At 38.0% G+C, this 16,890-nt stretch overlaps 1 long non-coding RNA gene across 1 annotated transcript in view; it reads right to left on the reverse strand.

The window, feature by feature from the left end:
• Positions 1-3,429: 3,429 nt before the first annotated feature.
• The window catches only part of LOC137625710 (uncharacterized), a 77,566-nt gene continuing 64,105 nt past the window's right edge, over positions 3,430-16,890 (reverse strand). The window contains exon 3 of the long non-coding RNA XR_011040879.1: positions 3,430-5,493. This is a non-coding gene — a long non-coding RNA (uncharacterized lncRNA). The remainder of the gene's footprint in view (positions 5,494-16,890) is intronic.

The following is a 16,890-nucleotide window of genomic DNA, read 5'->3' on the forward strand; positions in this document are numbered from 1 at the left end:
CGAGCCAAGAAACAAGATGGAATTTCTGAACCGAGCTGTGCACCTTTTCAGAGAGCCCAGGTATCTCGCCATAATAGAAAGCTCTGAAAAGCAAGACTTGAAGATGACCCTCTTACCATATTCCTTGGAACACTTACGTTAAGTACACTTATCATTAATCTTTAACATTATAATTATACCTGAACTTTAAGGTTTTATGAAAATTTTGGAAATAATAATTACCATGAATTACACATTAATTTCAAAAAGAGCATAAACATGTCTGGAGCACATTAAATCACAATCCTTTTACATTAGAGACTTTTCACTACTTACATTACACAGTTCAAAACAAATTTGATGTTTTTGTCATTGACACAAGTGCATAAAACTTTACTAGAAATGAAAATGATAGTACCAAAACCTGTACATTTGACATCATAACCTCCTACAATGTAAGCTTCTGAAACATTAGAAATATTTGATTTAAATAAGATCATTTATACTAAATTCTAAAATCTGATAAACCATTACAAACTTAAATAATTTGAGGCTTTTGGGCAAATTAATAATGGCATAACACAAATTTTTCATGACTTTAGCTGTCAGGATGAAACCTACACTGACAAGACACCTGGATCGAGAAGCAGACTAAAGTCAAACATATTTACCAATACTGGCTGTCAGCCTTTGACAAGTACAATATATTCAAGCTAACACATTGGGCAACAACTCTCAAGACACCAGTAAAAGAATGAACAAGTTCTGTACATGAGGAATAAAATAACAGTCTAAAAGAACAAGTGGTTACTCTAGTTAAGATCAAGATCTACCTCATGAACCCTTCAGCCCTTTTTATGGCGAGGAATAAAATGGCAAATGCTGATGCTCAAAGAGGAGGGGGGCAGTGGGAGACACATCAGCCATATGAGGCGAAGGTCTTAGTTTTTTTTTATAACATTTCCAATTTTGGGATAAGGAAGGATCAAGGATGGGGAGTGGGAGATCTGAAATTGGAGGTGAGCATCAGGTTGATATCAAAGAGAACTTCTCATCATCTCAAACTTATTAGAAAATGTGTACAAATTCTCCCATTAACTTTATCATTTTATTCAAGGTATATTCATGTAGCCTCAAAAACACACACACACAGAGAGAGAGAGAGAGAGAGAGAGAGAGAGAGAGAGAGAGAGAGAGAGAGAGAGAGAGAGAGGTAAGTCAAAGGAAGGATGGGTAATACGAAAAAATTTCAAAAAATACATGATATCATACTATTCTTTATCTTTAGCATATAACTCAAATTAACTATTCGTTTGTTTTCATCCTTAAAAAAACAGAATTGTAAAAGGGGAATACATTAATTTCAAAAGCAAAAGTTAATTATTGTGCACTGTTTTCCTTAGCAATATACAATGAATTTACAGAATATTATGCTTTAAATATTTTATCTAAGAAACAAAAGGGGACAAAGCAAATCTCTAGCTAGGTTTATGTTTTGGCAGACAGCTTAGGAAGAAAAACTTCAGGCGCTACATGTGAGCAACATACCTTGAATTCCATTGATAAAGAAGTTCTCTTTCTAAATATCAACCAAAAAATTAAAGCAAAATTATTAGAAATATATATAAATTTTAAACTCGCCAATTACAAATATTTTGTCAGAGGAATCCCAAATAACTCTGGAACCTAAAGATTGGTAAGGAAACTGGAACTCTTGAAAACAAGAGTGATTGTAAAAATGAAACAAGGAATTACTTGAATAGAAACAAGAAAACAGTCATAAAATAATAATCCAATAAGCGCAAAAAACAGCTCCTAGATTAAGGTGCTTAGTGGGTAATTCCGTACCCAAAGGATTGCTCAAAAAATTACGTAGGCAATATGGTGTTCTGAATAACTAATAGATCACTTCATTATACAATGAGTGCCCAAGGCAACCCCATAAAAGTGTTTGAAATAATACAAAAGCCAAGTATCCAGAATAATTTCCAAGACCAAGAAGGGTCATTATTAACTGAAGAGACAAAGGAATAAGATCGAAACAACTGCACATACAAAGTGGTATCCTGAATAAACCAGTGGATGCTACAGAATATTCTGCAATAAAGGAATACTCAAAACTGGTAAATCAAATAAGAGCCCCCAATAGCTTAATGAATTAAGAAACTTCTCAAATACTGTAGCTCCTTACATAAAGGATTCCAAGATTACGATAGAGTAATGAATATCCAAAATAGCCTAAAAAAATTATGTAGAGCCTGAATTTCTCCACAATCCATGACTAGAGAGTTCCTCTAGTAACTCCATAGATCATGGAGTGTTACGAAAACAATTTTAATCAAATCGGAACTACGGAGTATAATCCTGAAAGCTTGGTAAATCTAGGCATTACCCAATAGCCCATCTTTGCCCAAAGAAAATTCATAAAACAAGGGAACTCTGTAAGACATTTTCAAACAAAGTGCCCAAAAAATCCTGATTACTAAAGAAAGCCCTTTTAACCCAAGTGTTCAAAATCTATTTTTAAAACAGAATTATCTGAAAAAATCTGTAAACAAGAATTGCTCAAAAACCCCTCTATAAAGCAAGGAATGCCAAATATAACTCAACAGACTCGAGAACAAACACACAGAATATCAGAATTCACTCTACAGAGATACTTTAAACATAGCTGTATCACACCCCCCACAAAAAACAAGTCAAGGATATATCTAAATTCTCTTGAACCAAACTGGCCCTTTCAAAACTGTTAGGTAAAGTGGCTTAAAAATTCCTTAGGCAATCATAATCCTGAAACCTAGAAAAGCTTTGTAAAACTTTTCCCACTCAAATATGAAGGAAATATTTTAAATTGATATGGGAAGATCATAACTATTTACATAACTTTCTTATAAATGTTTACAACTAAAAATAAGAGTCCCAAAGAAGAAAATCATAGATATACTGGTGTCCTTAGGATAAATATCCTTGGAAACGAACATGAGAAATTATTACTATTATTAAGAACAAGTTATTGGTTGCTACTGATTTCATTAAAACATTTAATTCTCTGGATATCTAGAAATATTCTAATTTCAAATTCCAATGCTTTTCCCCAGTAATCACAGGAGCAAAATTATTTTAGCTATTTCTTAAAAAGGATACAAACAAGAATCCTTCAGAAAACCTGAGATGTAAAGGAAACTAAGATGTGAAATCATCATCACATCTATGAATGAGATCCATATTTTCTATATAAAAACACAATAAACCTATCATGAAAAGAGAAATAAATATTGAGAAAATCAAAATTATTAGGTTTCAAATATAGATTAGGAATAAATTTTCAATCTAGTTAGTCTTTAAACTGTGTAGAAAGCCGTAACTCCTTAAAAACCCTAATATTTCCAAACTCATCGAACTATCAATAATTAGCCAATAATAAAACATCAGCTTTCCCAAAGATTCCTGAAAAGAGACTATAGAAGACTTTTATTAAAAGTCTATATATGTTCTCTGAAATAATAACTTTCTGGACAGAATTTTCGTTTATAATCAGTTACTAACAACATAAACTTGATAGCTTAAGCAAAGTATACAATTGTCTGTTCAACCCAGTCAATTAACATACGGTAAGAATTACGATCTAACCAAATATATCATGTGCAATTCTCCAGATTATTCAACATCATGAGCAGGTTTCAAATGAAAAAAGCCACAAGAATGGAAGTAAATCACTGAAGCTGAAACTTAGTTATTAACAGAAAATGCATCATCCAAGAAGTGAACTCTGAAAATGCATGACAATCGTCTCATAGGTGCAAATGATGTGTTCTAATTAAAGGCAAAGCTGAATGGCCAACAAATTTTCAAAGAATAGGAATGCCTATGGAAAGTAAAGACAAAACATTGCAATGACAAGCAAAAACACAGGGTCAAAATCCCAGAATTGTCAAACAAATACTCACAGAACAGGAAGCCCTAATGGAAAGTAAGGATAGAAACAAATACAGAGTCAAAACCCCAGAATTAAGTAGCTTTCCAATCTATCAGCCTTAGTCCAATATCCAAAGGTACCACCAAGAGAAATGGTACTGTAGAAATACTGTACAATCAATAGTAGAAATCGCTGTATGAAAGATCTTCAACCAGAAGGACCTCACCTAATTGAGAAACGGGTTATCAGTTGAACTTTAGGTCACAAAAATATATAAAGTTCAGATCAAATATCTGGACTTGTGATAATATATCATTTCAAAAACATACATTATACCATATAATCAGATTTACAATATTATTTTATTAAAAACAAGAAAAAAATTACCCAGAGATACCACAATGCTTGTTTGTAAAAAAAAAATGGCTATTTAATATTAATATTAAAAGTTTTAGCTAAATATGTTTTCTTATTTATAAAAGTACTATCATCAAGTGGCTGTGTTACTTCAAATGCTACATAGAAATTTCAGCTATCAATTATACATTAGTACAAATTTAGGTAGCATAAAAAAGATATCCCACATGTGCTCAGAAGAATGACAAACATACAAGAATTATGGTCAAATCAAATTAGAATTATGACACAAAACTGAAAATCATTCAACATTTTTTCATAGTCCTGATAAAACAAGATATTACCATCATTTTATACCGTGTATAAATACGAAAAAAAAAAATATTTTGAGTAAAATTTTCAATCGATGACCATGCAGTACATTCGAGAGTGAGAGATTTAATATTGAGGCTTCTAGTAAATTCAGTAAGACACAAAATAGCAGAAAACTGAGATGGTGATCAAAGATAATGAAGAGGTGATTCAGCGATACTTCAAGCTGCAAATAAAGTATAACTTAATTCTACATTTTGTCGTTTCTTGAAATTTTCATATAAAAAACTGACTAGTGTTTATGACAGTTAAGAATAAATTAGTATAATCTAAAAAGAAAACTATATTGCACAGACAGAAACAGATTTTAACCCTTTTACCACCAATGGACGTACTGCTACGTTTCACAAAACTCATCCCTTTACCCCCATGGATGTACCGGTACGTCCTTGCAAAAAACTCTTTTTTACATTTTTTTGATAACTTTATGAGAAACTTCAGACATTTTCCAAAAGAATGAGACCAACCTGACCTCTCTATGATGAAAATTAAGGCTGTTAGAGCAATTTAAAAAAAAATATATATTGCAAAATGTGCTTGAAAAAAAAAACGCCTGGGGGTTAAGGGTTGGAAAGTTCCAAATAGCGTTGGGGGTAAAGGGTTAAAAATTATAGGAAAATAGTTTTGCAGTTGAATTCTGACAGCTAACTTCAACAGATTACTTAGGCAATATCAAGGTACTTGAAGCCTCACTGTAAACAGACCTACAGAGAAATTTTGAAAATGACTAGTTCTCCCCCACACTTGAAACTATGGCTGGCATATTTGTTCACACTTGCACAGAAGAACAGAAGTTTTCTTGTAATTAATGGACATCAAAATGATATCTGCGTCAGTCATTGGTTAATCTCAAGCGACAAAATGTTATCCTGAAAATAAAAACAATTATAAATAACTGATCTTACCATTTACGACAATAAAGATGCTTAAATCGGCAAACTCAAAGATATAATAAAACATCATACAAAAACTATTAGATGAGATTATAGCAAAAAAAATTTTGTTTTTCATACTTATTCTTTCATGAAAACCAATAGAAAAAAAGCACACATACTTTCAATATACAGTATCAAGTTTATGAAAATGTTTTAACATGTAATTTAAATGAATAATATGACAAATTTGTAGATAATTTGTATTTTTCCTAACTATACAAACCTTAGCTATTTATTAGGGGTTATACTTTCAGTGGAGCTGAAATGACGAACCATTAAAATTTAGCGGGGGTTAACTATCCACACCGTTAGTTAGCGGGGGGTAGGGGGGAGTAGCTCGCTACCACTTCCATTCACACACATGTGATTTACCTCACTTTGCTTGGAGGTAGGACTTCAAGGGGGATAGGGCTGGCGGGCAAGTTTGTATAAATAGCTAAGGTTTGTGTAGTTAAGAAAAATATAAATTATCTATGAATCTGTCACTTGTTCCGTAACTGGAATACAAACCACGCTATTTATTAGGGGTGACTCACCCATTAGGAAGGATGGATGTCCCTGCCAATCTGACTTTTGGCTTTACCCGGGGGCTCCTTATCTGAGTATGTTAGTACTCAAAAATAAGGAGTACCTGCCCTCGCTAAAACCTTGCTACGCAAGGTCCACGGCCTAAGCAAGCTGTGTGTTGAGACATGCAGAAGTGTGACTGTCTAGGTAAAGTTATTCCGAGTATATTGTAGGAAAAACCTGATGTAACCAAGACTTTCCCAATACCACCACGCCAGGGTATGGGGACGCAACAGTATTAGCTTAATACTAGGTACACAAGGGAGAATGGTTTACCTGCAGTGGTTTGAGGTCAGCTTATGCAGAGAACCCAGGATGCTGCTTTCCCCACGAGGTAGTAGGTTGAAGAAAAGAATAAGAGCCAGTCAAATCTTTTCATTCACGCAGAATAATAAGGAGCTTGAGGTATACAACCAGCTGTTGTGCAGCCACTACCGGACCAATAGAGATCGTATCGATTTCCTGTGGGTCACTTCTTGCAGGAGAAAGGTTGTGAAAGTCACCTTGAGCATTCACATCCTTTCTTGTAAAACCTGCATCACAGAGTAATCTGCTAAGAAGGACCAGGAGCATAGCTATGCCCCTGACATCGTGAGTCGTCATGTTGAGATGATGTTTTGGTGATCCTCCTCTAGTCTCTCCCAGTGCTGATGACAAGAGAAGGGACCAGGGTCGGCTGTTGCCATTTTCTTGATGTAGAGTCTCATACCTTACCCTGGGTATAGTAACGGATGATCTGGATCGTCCGTTACCTAGTGGAGACTTGTGTAGGATCCGTCACCTCTGGAGACTGTGTCTGGCGACATACTCAGGGACGAAACTGAACATTGCCTTTTGCTCTTCTCATTAATGGGCCATGTGGAAAGAGAGACCAGGAAGTTCCTTGACTCGTATGGTTGCTGTCAGTGTGTGTAGGAATGAATGAATGATTTAAAGTTTTCAGGCATCCTGACATCTAAGGTCATTGACGCCGGTAACATTTAATTTATGTATACAAAAATAAAAAATGAGATAAAATAAAAAATTAAAGAGTATTCAATTAAAATCATAAAAATTGAATGTCATAAAAGTTAAATATTTTTCAAAAGACCTGCTTCTGAAAGAAATCTAAAAATGCCACTTGCATGGTAGGACACATCATTTCCAAGAATCTTGGCAAGGATGAACCTGCCACCCTCACCTCGAGCCTCAAACAAATATCTATTCCGCAAGTTGTTATAATTGGGGCATTCGGTCAACAAATGCCTTACTGTTAGAGGTACTAAACAGTTGTCACAATACGGTTGATGTTGGCCCTTCAGCAGAAACTCATGTGTCAGCCGAGTGTGACCAATACGGAGACGACAAAGAGACGTCTCCCATTTTCGGGGCATCATATTATACCTCCAAGGAGATATAACATTTGTTACCTCTCGCATTTTATTCCCATCTAGGCTATCCCATTGCTGTTGCCATTTATTGCAAACCAATTTCTTGATGTCAGGTAAGAAATCATTACAGGCAATGGGATACCTTCTTGGCAGCAACTCGGATGCAGCATTCTTAGCCAGCAAATCTGCCTTCTCATTCCCACACACACCTACATGTGCTGGAACCCAACAAAAGTGAACTGTTATACCTCTCCGTCCAATAATAAAAAGCCATTCTAAAATCTTTAAAACTAGAGGGTTATTAGAATTAAAAACTTCTATAGCTTGAAGGACACTCCTTGCATCACTAAAAATTGTAAAATTACCCTCCTTCTCCAATGCTATTTTCTCAATAGCGGTTAATATGCCATACAGTTCCGCAGTAAATATGGAAGCGGTCAGAGGAAGTGCACCTCTACAATTAAAACTATTACTATGTACTCCAAATCCAACGCCAGCATCAGATTTGGAGCCATCAGTATAGATAAAAGTTGATCCTCTATGTTCTTTAACATGTTCATTAAAAAGAGACCTGGCTTCTAGGTCTGACATATTCTTCTTATTTCCTATAAAATATTTACAAAAAGATATCTCTGGTAACTTCCATGGAGGCGTTGATGATACCTTGAATGGAAGTACCTTACATCTAATTATATCCAGACTGTTTAATAATTGTTTCACCCGAAAGCCATAGGGTTGAGGAGATTTTGGGTGCATTTCAAAGTATGTTGGGTGCCTTACAAGGCTTGCAGTCTGGAAGGCTAAAGAATTAGGGAGTCTTTGCAATCTAAACCAATACCGAAGAATAGAAGACATCCGGTAAAGGTCTAGTGGTAACTCTCCAGCATCAACAAGGAGACTTGGGATAGGTGATGTTCTGAATGCTCCCGTGGACAATCTAATACCTGCATGATGTATTGAATCTAATATTTTCAACCGGCTTGGGGTGGCTGAAGAGTATACCTCACAACCATAACTAATTTTGGAAAAAATCAAGGCCTTGTATAATTTTAAGATAGTATTGCGGTCTGCACCCCATGATGTATGGGATAATACTTTTAAAATATTCAGAGCTTCAACACATTTAGCTTTTAGCGCTTTTAGGTGAGAAACCCATGTAAGTCTACAGTCAAATATCAAACCTAAAAATTTGGTTTCCGATACACATGGGATCCGTTGACCTTTAATGTATATATCCGGGTCTGGATGTGCTCCCCGGATACGACAGAAATGTACGATAGTAGTTTTACTTGTCGAGAACTTAAATCCATTCATATCGGCCCACTGGATAATTTTGTCAATCGAGAGCTGTAGTTTTCTCTCAACCGTTGCCATTCTGGTTCCAGCAAATGATATGGAGAGATCATCCACAAATAATGTTGAGAGAACATCCTGGGGAATGGCTGAGGATCCCATTAATTGCTAGTGCAAAAAGGGTTACACTCAGCACACTACCCTGAGGAACTCCTTCTTCCTGGCACTTACTCTCTGATAGAGCTTCCCCCACTCTCACTTGAAAAACTCTATGTGAAAGAAATGCCTGAATAAATAGTGGCAGCTCTCCTCTCAATCCCAATTCATGAATGGTTTTAAGTATACCATATCTCCATGTGGTATCATATGCCTTTTCAAGGTCAAAAAATACTGTAACATGGTGCTGTTTGGAAGCAAAGGCTTCACAAATAGAAGACTCAAGTCGTATCAACACATCAGTTGTTGAGTGCATTTTTCTGAATCCACATTGAATCGGTGATAAAATACCTTTCTTTTCAAGGTACCATATCAGCCGTGCATTGACCATCTTCTCCATGATTTTACATAAACAAGATGTCAATGCAATAGGACGATAGTTTGCTGCTAAAAACTTGTCTTTACCGGGTTTTAAAGAGGCTAAAATAATGGCTAGTTCCCAAACACTTGGGTAACTATGATCATGCCATATTCTATTAATAATGCTTAAAATAAATAGCTGTGATTAAAATGTACATGTTTAATCATTGCATATGGAATTCCATCGGGTCCAGGGGCTGTATCGTTGCAATGAGCTAGTGCGGAATCAAATTCTCTTTCAGTGAAAGGAGAATTATAAGACTCTTCCCTTCTTGTTCCAAAATCTAAAATTTTCTTTTCTTCAACGCTCCTATACTGGTGACCAGGGGCTCCTACACACTTGCTGGATACATTTGAAAAATGACTAGCCAGGGCATTGCTAACATCATTTGCTTCAGTTACATACTGACCATTCATCTTCAACACTGGTGGTGGGTTGAGGGTGAATTTGCCAGCTATCTTTTTTACTTTCCTCCACACAGCAGATGGTGGTGTTCTACTGTTAATGGAGGAAACAAAAGACATCCATGACTGGTGCCTTGCTTCTTTCATGGCACGACGGAACTGTGCTCTACATTTCTTGTACATAATTAAATTCTCATCAGTTCGGAGTCTACGCAATCGTGTTGGAGATCTTCTTGTGGCTCTGTGGAGGGCAGTTAGTTCTGAAGACCACCACGGGACTGGTTGTCGTTTGAATAACCCTGTTGTTTTGGGAATTGAATTGACTCCTGCTGTATGGAGAGTTCCATTCAGTAAGTCTATGGCATCATCGATATTTTCAACCTGTTCAGCATCCCCCTCAATTTCGCTTAGCTCACGAAACTTTTCCCAGTCCGCCTTGTCAAGATTCCATCGTGGCGATCTCTGTAAAGGTGGACCATTGTTGGTGTTTATAATGATTGGTGCATGATCACTAGTATGCCAATCATCTAATGTCCTCCAATCAAAATAAAGAAGACAGTTAGAGCTTGCAATTGAAAGGTCAATGCATGACAAGGTACCTGTCTGAACATGGAAGTGTGTGGGCTCTCCTGTATTAAGGAGTCCCACATCCTCATTCTCCACAATTGATGAGATAATATTGCCCCTTGTGTTTGCTAGGATATCACCCCATAAAGGATGTCTACCATTCATATCTCCCAGTAAGAGAAATGGTTGAGGGAGTTGTTGAATGACCTCTGCTAAGTCATAAGATAAAATAATATCATTTGGAGGTAAGTACAGAGAGCAAATTGTATATTTTCTCCCTATATCAATTTGTACAACAACTGCCTGCAGGGTTGTACGTATAGACATAGGTATTTGGGGAACATCTCGACGAATGTATACAAGACTTCCGCCATGGCTCCCTGCTTGTTGATTATATGGTGTTCTATAGCTAACATACTCTCGAGGACTAGGAGTGTTAGAATCAAGCATACTTTCCTGTAGACATACAATTATGGGGGAATGCTCATGAATTAGGAGCTTAAGTTCTTCATATTTGGCCCTCAAAACCCTGACAGTTCCATTGCAAAATGGAGGAGAAAACTATGGATTATTTCTGGAAGACATCTTGGATGAGGTCTTCCCATTAGCAGTTTTTAATCTAACATTATTACCTGTAGGTTTCTTCAGAGGTGGTCTTGTTATAATGGGTTTTATGTTTGTGTTTTTCTTTGTATCCTTTTGTTCTATTTGTTGAGGTGGATGGTGGACCTCAACTTGAATTTCTGATTTATTCAGTTTATCTTCTGGTCCATTAGAAACATCAACAGACAAAACATCAAATTTATTTGATGTCATAACCTTGACGTTTCTAATGGAGGGTGGAGAGAGAGATGGAGGTCTCTCTCTTTTCCTATTTATCAGTGGTGAGGATTTACCAGGTTTTTGCACCTTCCCTACCACAGGTGCACCTGGTAACTTTGTTTCGGGTGGAACTTCCATCAAATCAGGCAAGGACATGGCCTGAGAGAGGTTAGTACTATTGTTGGTAATGGGGGATGAAGTTTGTATAAAAGTGGGCAGTGTTGCAGTTTTAATACACAGTGGTAAAGCCTTGGAAGGCAATATGCTTACCTTGTCACGTAAAACTCTACTATCATTAGATGATGTATTTCCTTTTTGGGAATTACTGGCAGCACTATGTGGGTTCGATGTCTCCTGTGGTATATTTTGTCTTGATTTCAGTGCATTTGCATAGCTGTTTGGTTTTTTCAGTAGTCTTTTGGCATGTCCTACACTTATGTGTTCTACACTGGATTTGTTGAGGGCTGCTTCTTCAAACTTATAAATCTCGCAGCTCCTGTCAGTGGATTTATGGTTTGAATTGCAATTCAAACAGCTGGGCTCAAGTGTACACTCTCCATGATAGGGACTGGCACAGATGCTACACATTTTTTCATTTTTACAAACTTTAGAAGGATGTCCAAATTTGAAACATTTGAAGCATTGTAAGGGCTTTTGTTTAAAAGGTCGAACTTTTATTCTTTCATTTTCAATATTGATGTGGAAAGGCACATCAGCATCCTGGAAAGTAAGGATAATCATTGACGTCCCAGGAATCTTATGGACTTTCCACACTGTTAATGGGCACAAGGCTAGTATTTCCTCTTCTGTAAATTCGTAAAGATCTTTATTGAAGACTACTCCCCTTCCGTAACTAAAGTTTAGGTGGGGTTTGACATCTAACATATCCTCATCACTGTTTGTCGTAAGGTTAGACAGTATTACTGATTGCGTGAATGATTTAGCATGGATTAGGAAGCTATTTTTCCCAAAGCGAGATATATCACCTGGTGCAATGGTTCCTACCTTTTTCTGAATTAGTTTGCTGATTTTAAAATAATTCCCATTACTCCCTTTAGGCTCGGCAACAAGCCACATTGGTGGTTTTGGCTTTCTTTGGGGGAGCATAGTTAAATCGATATCTTTCTCAAACCAGTCAGCAGGTCTATATACATCCAAACTGTTTGGTATCTTATCACATAGGGCACCCATGACATTTAAGTTATTAATCTTGATATCATTGATGTTACATATTGCATTGAATGCTTCTTCATGATTATTATAAGTTATCCATGAATGCCATTTTTCATTTTCAAGTTTCATTCTAATTTCTTTTATCACTCCATAGCATCTAAATGCTTTATATATCATATCATAATCAGTATTTATTGGAATTTGGGTAACATGAAGGATTCTTAGTTTCCCTTTGTTATCCGACTTAATTGGGTTTGAAACATTAGTAGAGGGGTCCTTTTTTGTTCCTAAGTCGTCAACAGAATTTTCCTTAATTGAATTAGCAGAGGTCGTCAACAGTGCTGGGGGAGCGTCAGCGTATCCAGGGGATGGGGGTTCATTGCTTAAAGAATCCATTAGACGAGAGAGACAGAGAAAAGGGTTACTTAGATGTACCTGCTCGAGAATGTTAGGCCATCACACGCCAGAAAGGAAATTTGCACTTTCCACTATCGGCACAATGAGAGTATACTTCCCAGATGGTCCACTCCATACCCTACCCGAAGGATAGCATCAAAACAGATATAGAGGCACAGGTGTAAGCTGAACCCGCCTGTTAGGACTTGAGACCAAGAAATTATGGAATCATCCTCCCCATATCTGTAATGACGGGCTTCCGGCCAAAAGCCGAGAGTCCTACCCCAAGCATTGGATCCCCCTGGATTCCGAAGACCCAACACTTGAGAATAGTTCCGCCAAAAAGGTCCAAACCATCTTTGGGATGGCTGAAATCATCCAATACTCTCACATATAGCTTAGAATGCAAACACCTCCCAACCGTGACACCTCCTCCCACTCATCAAAGCAGGCAGCAATATAGGATGTATGAACATCCACGCCGGGGCTACAATGGATGAGAAACATCCAAGCCATAGGAAAGAAAAAAAAAAATAATAAATATATATGTACATAATATACACATATATAATGAGGGAAATTTTTCTCATTGAGTTTGGAAAGCAAGACGAAAGAAAGTTTATGAAATTAGGATAAGGTCGAAGTAATATTGAGAAAAAGAAAAAGGTGAAAGAGAGAAATTTAGATTCAAACTGGGGGAGTAATTTCCCCAAGTTCGAGAGCCCTCTTGCCCGTCACCAAGTTTCAGCACGGGAGTGAAATGCCGTGCTGAAGCTCAATGACTTCATCAAGGCATTCTCTCATTAAGAGGGTGTGTGTAGGAACATTGTCTTCTTAAATCAGGTGAAAAATTTGTTGCCTGGTGAAGTGGAACATAAGGAGGTCTCTTTAGAGATCAGAGAATTTGAACCATGTTGCGAGAGGAAGGTCTCGATTCCGACTGGAGAAAGGCAAGTTGTAAGTCCGTATGAGTTAGGAAAGATCTATCAATGAGAGGATGTCCCTTCCTTTCAGTTTGAAGGTGAAGGATCAAGGTTGAGTGATCATCTTTACCTGTCGAAAGTGAATAGGGGGTCTTTTCCTCTTGTATATACTCGAAGATTGCGCTATTGCTGGAATAGAGGTATTGAGTGGAGAGAGACACTTTCACATGACATCAACCACACAAGATGTTATACTGCTTAGTAGACTGATGCTGAGGAATTCCTCAGATATCTAGACAACCTTTTCGCAAAAGAGGTACTGGGTAGTCTCCAGGCGTACAATCATAGTAAATCTATAGCTTTTGGTAGGTGTCGAAGTGGGTTGTCTGCGATGTGGAGAGGGTTCTCTTGGAAAGACTATCACGAGCTGCAAAAGGTTTGGAAACCATTCTGCGTAATGCCATAGCGGACCTAAGAGTCCTTGAGAGGCTGACCGATGTTCTAGCCTTCTTGAGTGCCCTTCTCCAGACAAAAGAGGGACGAGACGTAAATGTCATTGCTGTACCCACCGTTGTTGGCCTGTTTTTTTTTTTTTTTTTTTTTTTTTGCCAGAAAGCCTTGGGGTCTAGGGCTAGGGAGCAACGGCAGCCTGAGGTTCAGGAGCGTTGTGAACAGATCCCTAGTTGGAGGACCCCGTAAAGTTGGTACTTTGTTGGCTACAAGGCGATCCAAAGACCATTCGGTATGCCTTATCGGAGATGCTGTGCACAGATTGTCGGCGAGCACATTCCTCTAGTCTGGAATGAAGCGGGCTGATAATGGCACCGAACGGACTTTGGCCCACATTAGTGTTTACAGTATACTGTTAGATGGGAAGAGGCTAAGAGCAAGTTCCTTCTTGCTTGCCGATGTGAGGATCTATGTGGTGTGTGGTATTGTCGCCCATCACATCACTGAGTGGTCTGTTAGGAACCGATGAGGCTGCTGAAGGACCAGAAAGTTGGCCTTCATCTCTTAAGAGATTTAAGTGATGGTACTTTCGGACTCTGTTCAGAGGGTTGAGGTTGTGTGGTGTAGCATTATGGTCCCTCCTCTCTTCTTTTGATGTGTTCTACGCACAGCATCAAGTCCGAGGGGTGTGGAAGGATGAGAAGGTTATACCGCTCTGTAGATTCTCGACTGACTGCCATCCCTCGAGGTTCATCCAAACTTCTGGTCCCATGGGGGTCAGAATGTCTGGGGGATCGAGGGCTTGATTCCAGTCAGACTCAAGTCACTTTGGGATGGGAGTTCTTCTCGTTTTGAGAAAGTTTGCGGAGATGGGTGTCTAGAATCATTCCCAGATACACCAGTCTTCTGGGAGGGAAGTAGGGAAGACTTCCACAGGTTTACCTTGATCCCTGGATCTTGGTAAAAAGACTGTAAAGGAAAAATTTAGGTATTTAAATGTAAATTCCTGTTTACTTTTTTTTTAAGTAACTACCTGTTTGAGAGTCCCTAGATAGTTTTCTTTGGACCTCTCTTTTGTTCAATCTAGCAGTTTTTGTGCTACTCTCTCAAGCTTCAGAGGACAGCTGCGGGTGTGTCCCTAACCCGTCACGAAGTCCTGTTTTGTTCTTGGAAGAAATTGTTACATTTTAAGAGAAAGTCAAAAAGTGAAGGAAAAGTCTGCTTTTCCTAACCCTAACTTCCAATGGAAATGTGCAAGAGAAAGACTTAGTGGATGTTCCTTGGTACTAAAGGAGAATCGTAGAAGACATCGCTTTTCTCTGTTTAATTTCTTGAGAGACAAATATTCAGTGATAAATGTGACTAATATTAATGTTTGTTTTTCTGTTTTGATTTTGCATCTTGTATAGTTATATTTTGGCTATTATTTTACTATTTGGTGTTTGTTATCGTAACTTTTATTATATATTATTGTGACGTGAATTATTTGACTGATTTGCTTCAAAGAGTATTGGGCAACTAGTAATAATGAGGTTGTTTCATAACTGTAATTTCATAGTTGGGTTCTTCATTCATGTTTGAATTTGTTGTTCCTGGTAATTTAATAATTATATTTATATTGTTTTGTATTTAATCGGCATTCATAATTTCTCGTAATTTATATCTTATTTGTATAGAACCCTAGTTGTATGTAACTTTAAATATTATTGATAAATATAATATTGGTAAACTTATCTCTATTTGATTTTCGCCCTAGTATTTTCACAATATTATGAGGTATTATTATGCTATAAACATCATTAAAAGAATCTGATAAGGATATATAGAAATATCCCTTACAAAGACTTCAGAAGTTCCAGTGCTAATGCAAGGTTGCCACTGAGTCTGCTAAGGTCAGTCAGTCGTCCCAAAACGGAGGAGACAGAAGCCGATCCTGTGAGACCAGGATGGGTGTAGTGGAAAGAGCGAAGCACAGTGCCCTGAACTGGTGTTTCTTGTTTGTCTAGACTGAATCTTCCAACCTTCCTAGATGGATGGTTTGGGCCTGGAAGTATGTCCTTTAGGTCCAGTGTGCAAATGAAGACCTGAGGTCTTAGCCCTTGTTCAAACCCCGAAATGGTGTGGACATCGACCCAAAGGGACAGGTCCTTGCGGATCCTTTTGCATGGGAGATTGTTGACGCTGGGGTCTTGACTCATGGCATAAAGGATCACACATGATACCCTGTGTAAGAATTCTTCCCTGAGAGAGAATTCCTTTAACTAACAGAAGGAAGGCAACGGTTAGCCCTACCATGCGCCCTGATGGGATTGATGCTATTCCTTAGAATAGAATCAATCTGGCAAATGTTAATCAGTGGTTAACGGTTGGGTGTCATGGTTACTGTGCAGTTGGAGAGTGCTCGCAAGTAGTCCCCTGTCGACAAGCCGTTGATGAAGGTTGTCGATCGTTTGTCGATCACTTTAGTGTGATGGCGAACGGCCAGTAGCGAGAAGTATGTTGTATACCTTCTGATCTAGGGAACTATGGGCAGAGGTTGACCCGTAAGTGCGAGTCACGAACTGCTGGTGAATTGCCGATGATCGGTGAATCGGCGGTCTGAGCCGAGGATGGTAACTGACAGGCAAATGAAGGTCTGGTCAGTCAGCCAACAAGTTGGTAATCTGCTTTGAGAGCCCTGAGAGACAGCGGAATGGTTTAATGATTCAGTTGGTGATGGTAAGCCATTGATGATCAGTGATCGATCGCGGACCGGTGAGCTAGAGATCAGCAACCTGACTATGGTCCCT

Source organism: Palaemon carinicauda, chromosome 32, assembly GCF_036898095.1.
Source record: "Palaemon carinicauda isolate YSFRI2023 chromosome 32, ASM3689809v2, whole genome shotgun sequence".
Taxonomy (NCBI): domain Eukaryota; kingdom Metazoa; phylum Arthropoda; class Malacostraca; order Decapoda; family Palaemonidae; genus Palaemon; species Palaemon carinicauda.